Below are 10406 nucleotides of genomic sequence, written 5' to 3' on the forward strand. Positions count from 1 at the left end.
CCGTCACAGTGATTACTAGGATCGGTCATACCAATTACAAATATCGATCATACCATCTCATGTTATTACTTTGGATCGGTTACACTATTTAATCAAAACTAGTCATACCAAATCATAAGTCAGGCATTGTGATTAGTTATACCAAAATACATAACAAAGTTACGATCGATTCTACCATCTCACACATATTGGTAATCCAAAGATTTGTAATGAATAGCCATACCAATAAGCCTAGCGATTTCCCTTTCGATTCATAAAACAAGTTCATCAATGTACTTCCTTTAAAAAAAATGTAAAATATTTTTTCATAGGATGAAATCTTTACCTTTACCCATTCACATAATCATCACATCATTCATAAGATTATGTCGATGTCATATCTACGAAGTTCAAAAAATAAGTGTTATACTTCGTAGTCTAATTCCTTAATACTATGATCATATGATCATGTCTCACTACTAGAGTAAAATATGCATTCACAACTTCGCATTTATGTTTTCAATATAGCACGACTTGAAAGATACGTTAGGATTAAAACAATTCAATATTACTAACCTCACGAGGAAGGATGATGTCTTCGTTGTAGCTCGTTACTTCTTCACGTTTTTCAGGTCTTCGAGTAATACTTGTATGCCTCAATATTCCTAGACTTTCTAGTCTAACCTATACGAAGTTGTCTCTAGTACGTAATCAAGCGACTCTTTGATGAGTTTTGATTCACTAAAATATGACAACCAAACTTGACATACCAGAATACTTGCTTTGTGCCGTTATACAACGTTGGTTACCAGTTTAATTCTTTCAAATGCAAAAATATCTAGTATAATATATATAGGTTGTTAGATTTAAGGCATTGAACCAAGCTGTTATTGTTTGTTATGTTTCCGTTCATCCAAATTACATGCCAAATGAGGACTTTGTGTTTTATTTACAAAGAATTAGTCAAACTAAGTTTAATGGTAGAACATTCATAACAAAGATAAAAGCTTTGTCTTTGTGTTGCGAGGGATTTGAGTTCTAAACATACAACACAAAAAAAAACTACCCACAAATGGCATATTCCCAAAAGGAATGGTTAATCAAAAAATGGACGGGTAGGTTTTCATTATGGGGCCGTGAAAAAGTGTTTTATATGTAAATGAGGTTGTTTTGGCGTAGTTTATTTATTTTATGATGAGAAAAGTTGTGGTAAAAAAGAATCCTACAAACTAATGTTATTGCAATTAAACATTATTTGGTCAAGCACAGTTTTGCTACCATGGCACCCAAAAAATCAAGCGCAGTTTGACTTTTCTCATACATATATTTGGTCAACCGATAATTACATTTCTCCTTTGTTAGGATTCTCAATCGTACAATATCAAATGGCTTGTAACAGTTTGCTCCATCATCTCATTTTTCTATTATCCTATCTCATTTGATTGATACTTCTTACGAACAAACAGGTACCCACTGTGTTGTATTGAAAAAACCATTTTGAGTATATACGATTTCCAGGTCTCATGAGTCACGATATAAAAATATCATTGTTGAACTGGTAATTCATATGGTGCTGCACATCTAAGTTTCATTCATGGCAATACGTGTAAGAGCTTTGTGATTGGGTTTTCATAGCAAAATTGTATGGACAAGAAATTATTAAAATTTCATATGCTTTATGTAACCTATATATATATATTTATGAATAAGGTTACATAGGATTATGACGCGCACTTTCTGTTAGAGAACTGCTCGGTCGAACTCGCAAGCATTGCTATCTCAAGCTTGTTTTTCAAATTTAGATGATCAAAACTATATACTTGATTTCTAATATACTTATAGATACATATTCGATTAGGATAGAATGTGTAGTTGAGCTTTATATACTTCACGGAATTTACCAATTGAAAACGTATATATATTGAGGATCTTGAAGGAACTTCATCGACAAAAGGTATGCAGAGACTAAAACTTATCTATCACTCAGAAGTCTATTCTATTCTATCTTCGAATGAGACTAAGTCTTATAGATATATAGACTTTTACATTATACACATTTGATATCTCGAGACGAGTTTATCTCACTTATCTATTTATCGAAATATGTGTTGGAAGATTCTTGCTTTAACTATGTTCATCGTATTCTTGACGAATTTAGTTGGAAACAATCTATTTGTTGGAAACTAAATGTTGAGTCAAAAGATGATCATGTGAAAATTACCTTGAACATCTTACATGATTTGTGCGAGACAGTCATTTGATTTTAACTTGGGAAGTTTCGTATTGATCATCAGATCACTTGAAAATTACTTGAAGATAATGGTATGTGTGATATGACCATTGCCGTCTTCCATGGATATTTCAATGATTGTAATGGGAGTTTAGAACAATTACCTATGTCTGGATGCAATATGGTATGCATACCTAGTATGCGAACTGTTTTGTAATGATTCAGGTCCGGGAACCTTGTTTGCGTACCTAGTATGCGAACTGTTTTACTTGAGAAGGTTCGAGAACCTTTTTACGTACCTAGTATGTGAACGGTTTCACCTGAGTTGGGTCCGGGATGGCTGTTTGCAAACCGGGTTTGCGAAGGCTTGACAGGCCAAGGTCTGGAGCTGATGTTCGCGTACCAGGTTTGCGAACACAGTGGTTAAGTTCTAAAATCGGTAATGTATGATTCTCATACTCATGAACCAAAACCTTTATGAATTAAGGAATGCAATCTTTGCAAACCGTGGCTTAATATTCATGAATTGATTCTTGTATAAGTACTTTGTACGATTACGAATCAATCCGATTTTGATTCAATTTGGTCATATATATTTCTATGAGATAGTGAACAATTGAACAACTTTATTTGAAATAGAATTAGATTCATTTTATTATGTTTCATAATTGATTGATCATCATATTTGATCTAGAGATGATAAATGAATATGGTTAAGACAAAAGTGTTAATTGGGCTAACTTCGGTTAACTGTTATTGAACCAACTCAATATACATGTTTAGGTACAGTTACCTATATATAAATGAAGGTATATTTCATTTGTGTATAACAAGGTAAGACCATCTAATGGTGGAGATTAATTTCTTAATTTCTAAGTAGACTTAGCTTGAATCTTAAATCAGGTTTTCATATAACGGTGAATATTGAATGCTTTGTTACTAAGCTATCTTAGATTTGATTATAAGCAACCCTGATTTGTAAGACCATATAAGGGGGAACTCTAGCAACTGGAAAACCTAATCCTGACACTTTCCTGTGTCCTAGTTGCAACCTAGAGTCGATTCTCCTTTAACCTAGGTTTTTCCAAAACCATTATAGGTTAACGACTTGAAGACTTCATTTGGGATTCGTGAAGCCAGATCCAACTATTTTCTCTGTAGTTGCGTATTATGATCTTACTTGTTATATCGTATTGAGTTTTATCTTCTCTAAGATTTATCTCCGATAGGTAAGATATAAAAAGTAATCACAACAGTTCTTCGTCTCAGAATCTTGTGATTTCGCAATAACTCTTTCTAGTTAATCAGTTGGTTATTGTGAGGTGATTGATATTTCTAGGCTGCTCTCTGAAAGTATAATACCGGATTATCAATTGGTTCATGTTCACCTTTATTTTAATCAAAAGACGGAACAAAAACCGAATAAACAATAGACATATCTGTGGGAGACAGATTTGTTTATAAGTCTTCGACTTTGGGTCGTAGCAACTCTTAGTTGTGGGTTAGATCACCTAAGGGAATTAAGTGCACAGAATACGACATGGTTCTATAGGCGTAAGGAACGCGACTGTACCTTAATCAGTGTGAGACTTGGTTAGGTCTCAACTACATTCCAGTCCGAAGTTAACTTGTAGTAGGCTAGTGTCTGTAGAGGCTTAATATAGTGTGGTGTTCAAAGCTGTACTAGGTCCCGAGGTTTTTCTGCATTTACGGTTTCCTCGTTAACAAAATTTCTGATGTCTGTGTTATTTCTTTTCCGCATTATATTTGTTTATATAATTGAAATATCACAAGTTGTGCGGTAGTTCAATAAGTTGATAAATCCGACCTTGATTGTTGGATCTAACTTGATTGACACTTGGGCATTGGTCTTTGGTACCGTCCAAGTTATTTCTCATATCAATCAGGCTCACAGATTTTTATCTGTTCGATTTGCTGATTGCATTGAGAAACATATATAAAACTCTTTGATATATTCTTGATTGAGTCTCACTTTTTAGTTGGTGCTCTCGGAATTATATTAGATTTAAGTCCATGCAGATTGCTGAACGAATTATTCGGTGTGGTTGTTATACCCCCGCCTTTTCACTTTACTACTACTCTGCCCATGCGTAAAACTATCTTTAATATATATATGCACCAAAAAGTCTAAAACTCTTTACTTCAGCAGCATTGAATTCAAAAGAAAAATACTTTGTTCTGTTGCATTGAACCCAACGAATTTTAAAGAACTACCACACTTTGTTTATCCGATATAAGAAAGTGGCACTGTTTTTTCAAAATATATAAAGTGCCACAACTATTATAAATGCCGTCAGGACCCACCTCAATTGGTCAATCTTGTTAGAACTGGTTAATATCTAATTAAAATTACTTTGTTACCCTTATCCATATATAACCTAAAACCACTTTGTCACTGTTGCCTCCCCCTTATATTCTTCTCCGAGCTCTTCACTTGCAGAAGCTAATTCCCTAAAATAAAACTCAGAAAATTTCATCATAACATGTCTTCCTTTTTTGATTTTTTTTTGTAGAAATCACAGTTGGTATTGGATTGATGACGGATTTTGCTCGTTTTGATTATCAACTAATATTGAATTGTAATTTCATTCTGGATGTCATTGTTGTTGCAGGCGACATCGGAACAGATTAAAACCTCATATTTAAGATCATTTATAATAGTTTACCTCATATTTCGATTTGTATGATTGATTTTTTATGGTTATGATAGCAATTGGAATCATCTTAGAACCCTAGAACTCAATTATAGAAATCTAATTTGAAATATGAAAAAGAAGATAGTGACAAGGAAGAAAGTTTTAATTGAATTTAGAAGTTTTTCTAAATTTTCTAAATTTAGAAGTTGGTATTGAATTTAGAAGTTTTAATTGAATTTAGAAGTTTTTCTTTTCATTACCCATCAGATAATTTTAGATTTTTTTTGGTGATTAACAAGTATTTCTGATCTGATGGAAGAAAGTTGAAGAGAAATTGGTGAGTTCCTGATTTTAATGGAGAGAATGGGTATTGATGTATATGGGGTTTGACTTGGAATTTGGGGATCTGATGTAATGAATTGTTGGATTCAGTGACACATGTAGTTGAAGAAGTATTGTTGTTGTAGAATTAGGGTTCATGCATGTGTGAGGCTGAAAGATATGATGAATAAAACAGTTTCGTGCACAACGAGTCAGATCCACACAGTAGCGAGTCGGACCAGTAGCGCGATTCCCTTTTTTCATCCATGTATGAGTCACGATTTAACTCAGTTACAATAAGACAATCAAATGGTATAAATGTCTTTAACTAGGCTAAATAATTGTCACCTATGCACTAACAGATGTTAACCGATAAAAAAAACTGAATGGAAAAGATCAAAAACATTCGTGGTGTTTAATTAGTTCTGAAAAATTGGGTGTCACTTTTTTAAATATGAAATTGAAAATTTTGCATTTTATTAAAATCCCCAACATAATAATGTACCAATGTAAGTAGAAAAATCTAAAGACAGAGAAAGTTATTACATAGTTTCCGTCTATGCTCACGTTCATCACATGTATGATGTATACAACCACTCCACCCACTTTTTACTCATCCACTTCTAATATCTCTCACTAATTTTTATTTCAATTAATCTCCATACTTTATCTTTGTCTCTGTTCCTCTCTACCTAGGATTAAAGAATCATGAATAGAGAATGGGGTTCTTTGCCATATACGAAGGAAGCTTACAAACTTATAGGCATTGAACAAAAAATAAACAAAAAATAAACAAAAAAATGAACAATCAATCTTCAGATTCTTCTATCACTAAGGGGGTTCGTAAGACAATCCTTTTTTTTATTATTATTTAAGAATAGGTTTTTGATGGGGACATGGGAGATGAATACGAAGACGCCATTTTATTTTCTTGTTAACAGTTTTTAACCAAAATCAACTTATGATTATTTTAAGAAAGGTCACTTTCGGATCTCAGATTTCTTCTCTAGTGAACTACTCGAGTTTTCAGAGAATTTACCAACGCCAACCAGAAAAGATGAAGAGATCTTCGCGCTGTAAACCAAAAATTCATCTTATGGGCATTCCTGAAGAAAAAAAATTGAAACAGAATTCCATATTTATTAAAAATCATAGTAATTTACAACAAAAAAAACGCAATTGGGTCACCCAGTCTTTTTCTTACCTCAAATCAGGGATCAAAATCACATTCAACCCCATCAAGTGTTTATAAAGACTAACCCAGGAAGCTAGATCATAACCAACATATATCTACTTCACAAATCCAAACCCTAAAACTTGATGATACGATTTGAATATGCTACTGCATTTATAACCCACTTTTTGATTGTATTGTTAGCTAATTCTTGATTCCTCAGTGAACAAGACTTGAATGGTGGTACGGAGCTGGTAAAATATTAGTAGAGTTAAGTGGTAATGGTGGATGTGGATATAAAAGAAAAAGTGCATGAGAAATATGGAGGTGTTAGAAGAGAAGCATATATTAGATGAACACCGAAATAACCCTTACTTTGACTAATCTGAAGTTGAATTTAGTTGGAAACCGTTAATATGAAAGTCAAATGGCGTCTTCCTATTCGTTACCTATGCCCCCATCCAAAAAAATCCCCCATCAAAAATTTATTCCTTAGCTTCGTTGGTTTTGACCTTAAACGGTGTGACAAAAAGAATTATTATGAAAATACGTTAGTTGGTTTAGACGAGTAAAATAAGCTAGTTTAGATTTTGCAAAATAATTCCTAAGAAATCAATAAATGTCAGTCAATTTCATAAGTCAATGAATATGCATATATAAATCATCAACGGTGGAGATTGATTTTACATCATCATCCATGATGTATATGAGTGTAAGAAAAAGTAAAAATAAGTTAAATAACATAAGAGTTTGGTAAGGCATCCCATCCACTTCTCTGCTTAATAATATCGTCCACTTTAACGTAGTCATGCACGCTTGGTTGGTTTTTTTGGGTGTTCCTTTCCTTTCGTCAGAGCATTGCACGGTCGAACTCACAAGTGTTGCTATCTCAAGCTTGATGTTCAATTTAGTTGTCAAAACTATATCTTGATTTCTAGTCTACTATTAGTTAAGTCTCGGATTAGGATAAAAATATGGTTGAGAAACGAACATCCGACAGTCAACATTGCGTTCTACCGTTTGAAGGCGAAGATCAACCGAAGATTTTAGAGAACTTATTTAACAAAAGGTAAGTCAAGATTAAACCACCTATTTATCAAGATATATTCACCTTTCTACCTATAAGACGTTGTCGCATAACTAACTAGACTATCATAAGCATATCAATAATTTCGAGTCAAGTTTATCTTGTAATTGGTTCTCGAAATATGACTAAGCTTAATGAACATTTCATACTTGATGAATTTCGGTTAAGAATAATTTATTGTTCGCAATCAAAATCATACCTCAAGAATTATCATTCAAAAATAGCTTGGAACAGTGATATGAGTCATTGATATTATTCGAAAGTGTTTCGAATCAATTTAGAGAGAAATATGGAACTACTGTAGATTCAGATATATATATATATCAGTTTTACAAACTTGGAAAACTGTTACAAATATGAAGCCGTAATACATGTACTATGTACACGTAACAGAGTAGCTATCTGTTGACAAACAACTTTTGGTATGCATACTTGTATGCACACTTTAAAAAGTTTGTGAATTCGTGAAAGTAGATCGGTACGCAAACTAGTACGCGTACTAGAAAAGAACCGTTGGTCCCAGAACCGGTTTGGTATCTATACCGGTACACGTATCAAAAAAGTTATGTGAACTCCGGAACTAGTTATTGTCTTAAGGTATCCATAGCAATACACGTACCGTAAAAGTTCTGTGAACTCCAGAACTCGGTCATGTTATATTATATACATACCGGTACACATAAAATATTTCTCCGAGATAATTAGTATTTGAATAATATCTAAAGACATTATAGACATATTTAATCACATGATTATGACTTGAGTTAAGTCCTAAGTGTTATATGAAAATACTCAAGCTTATAGTTCAGTCGGCTTGTTTAGACCAACCATTCATGAATATGGTCTTTGTGCACGGTTCGTTTACGGTTCATCCTAACCAGAGTGTATATCTTGTTATGTTAATCAGATTCAAATATTCATCTAACGGTGGATATTGTTTGCTTTGTTCCAAATATATCTTAGCTTAAACCTGTTGATGGTGGTTTTTAGCTTAGGGTTAAAATCGTAAAACCTTAGTCTGACGTGACGTCACTCTGTAAGGAAACGGAGCTTGAGTACTAATGTCTCCACCAGCGCATTTATTGAGCCTTTCAATACATTTACGAGAAAAAGGTACCTTTTTCTACATATATGCTATATTCCACGACAGAACCCTCAGTACTGACTGGCATCATCTCCGCACATGCCAGCCACGCATGCTATCCAACTGTGCCAACGGCATGCCAACCATGCCAACCACACCTCCGCGCGAAAGGCATGCCAACCATGCCAGCCGCACCACCGTGCCAACGGCATGCCAGCCACATCTCCGCGCCAAAGGCATGCAAACCAAGCCAGCCGCACCACCGTGCCAACGACATGCCAGCCACATATCCGCGCCAAAGGCATGCCAACCATGCCAGCCGCACCACCGTGACAAAGGAATGCCAACCATGCCAGCCAAACCTCACGCGCCAAAGGCTCAACCATGCTAGCCGCACCGCCGTGCCAACGGCATGCCAAAGCCATGCCTCCATGCCGCTGGCTGCCAAACGGAGGGTTGCAACAATCAACGGCTACCCTTCCCTCTGAAATGCAAATCTCAGCCGTACAGGTTCGCCACCAAACGCGTGGCAACTTCTGGCCCAATGCCAAATTCCACGGTTTATGCCAAAACCCTAATTTGGTCGCGCCTAAAACATGCCAAAGCCATGCCGGCCATGCCTCCATGCCGCTTGCTGCCAAACGAGGGTTGAAACAATCAACGACTACCCTTCCCTCTGAGATGCAAATCTCAGCCATACAAGTTCGCCACCAAACGCGTGGAAACTTCTGGCCCAACGCCAAATTTCATGGTTTATGCCAAAACCCTAATTTGGCCGCGCCTAAAACATGCCAAAGCCATACCGGCCATGCCTCCATGCCCCTGGCTGCCAAAAGGAGGGTTGCAACAATCAACGGCTACCCTTCCCTCTTAGATGCAAATCTCAGCCGTACAAGTTCGCCACCAAACGCGTGGCAACTTCTGACCCAATGCCAAATTCCACGGTTTATACCAAAACCCTAATTTGGCCGCGCCTAAAACATGCCAAAGCCATGCCGGCCATGACTCCATGCCGCTGGCTTTCAAATGGAGGGTTGAAACAATCAACGACTACCCCTCCTCCTGAGATGTAGATCTCAGCCGTACAAGTTCGCCACCAAACGCATGGCAACCTCTTGGCTGCGATGCCAAAACTCCGCGGTTTGTGCCAAACACTAATTTGGGCCACGCCAAGAGCATGCACGAGCCATGCTGACCATGCCTCCATGTCGCTGGATGCCAAACGGAGGGTTACAACAATCAACGACTACCCCTCCTTCTGAGATGCAAATCTCAGCCGTACAAGCTTGCCACCAAACCAAACTATTTGTGGCAACCTCTTGGTTGCGATGCCAAATATCCGCGGTTTGCGCCAAACCCTAATTTGGCCGCGCCAAGAGCATGCACGTGCCATGCCAGCCATGCCGCTGGCTGTCAAACGGAGGGTTGCAACAATCAACGGCTACCCCTCCTCCTGAGAGGCAGATCTCAGTCGTACAAGCTTGCCGCCAAACCACACGACTAGTGGCAACCCTTTGGCTACATTGCCAACTCTTTGGTCATGGCGACCTAATTGGCCACGCCAAGAGCATGCGCTAGCCATGCCAGCACCGTGGCCACGACACTGGCTACCAACGAAAGATAGCCACAATCAACGGCTACCCTTCCTTTCAAGATGCAAAATCTCGACCGTCGAAGGTCGCCACCGAACCGACAATCCTCTCAATTTTAACTTGCCAAACAATAGCAACATGCTACACGTTTTCCACGAAAACACTCGAGACATCAAAACATGTCACAAACTGGGGGATGCTCATCAAGGTATTGGTCTGGCGGTTTATAGCATGCGGCGTGCAATACGCCCGTTACAAGAAAGTGTCATAAGAGTAAGGCGG

Source organism: Papaver somniferum, chromosome 6 (genome assembly GCF_003573695.1).
Source record: "Papaver somniferum cultivar HN1 chromosome 6, ASM357369v1, whole genome shotgun sequence".
NCBI classification, from domain to species: domain Eukaryota; kingdom Viridiplantae; phylum Streptophyta; class Magnoliopsida; order Ranunculales; family Papaveraceae; genus Papaver; species Papaver somniferum.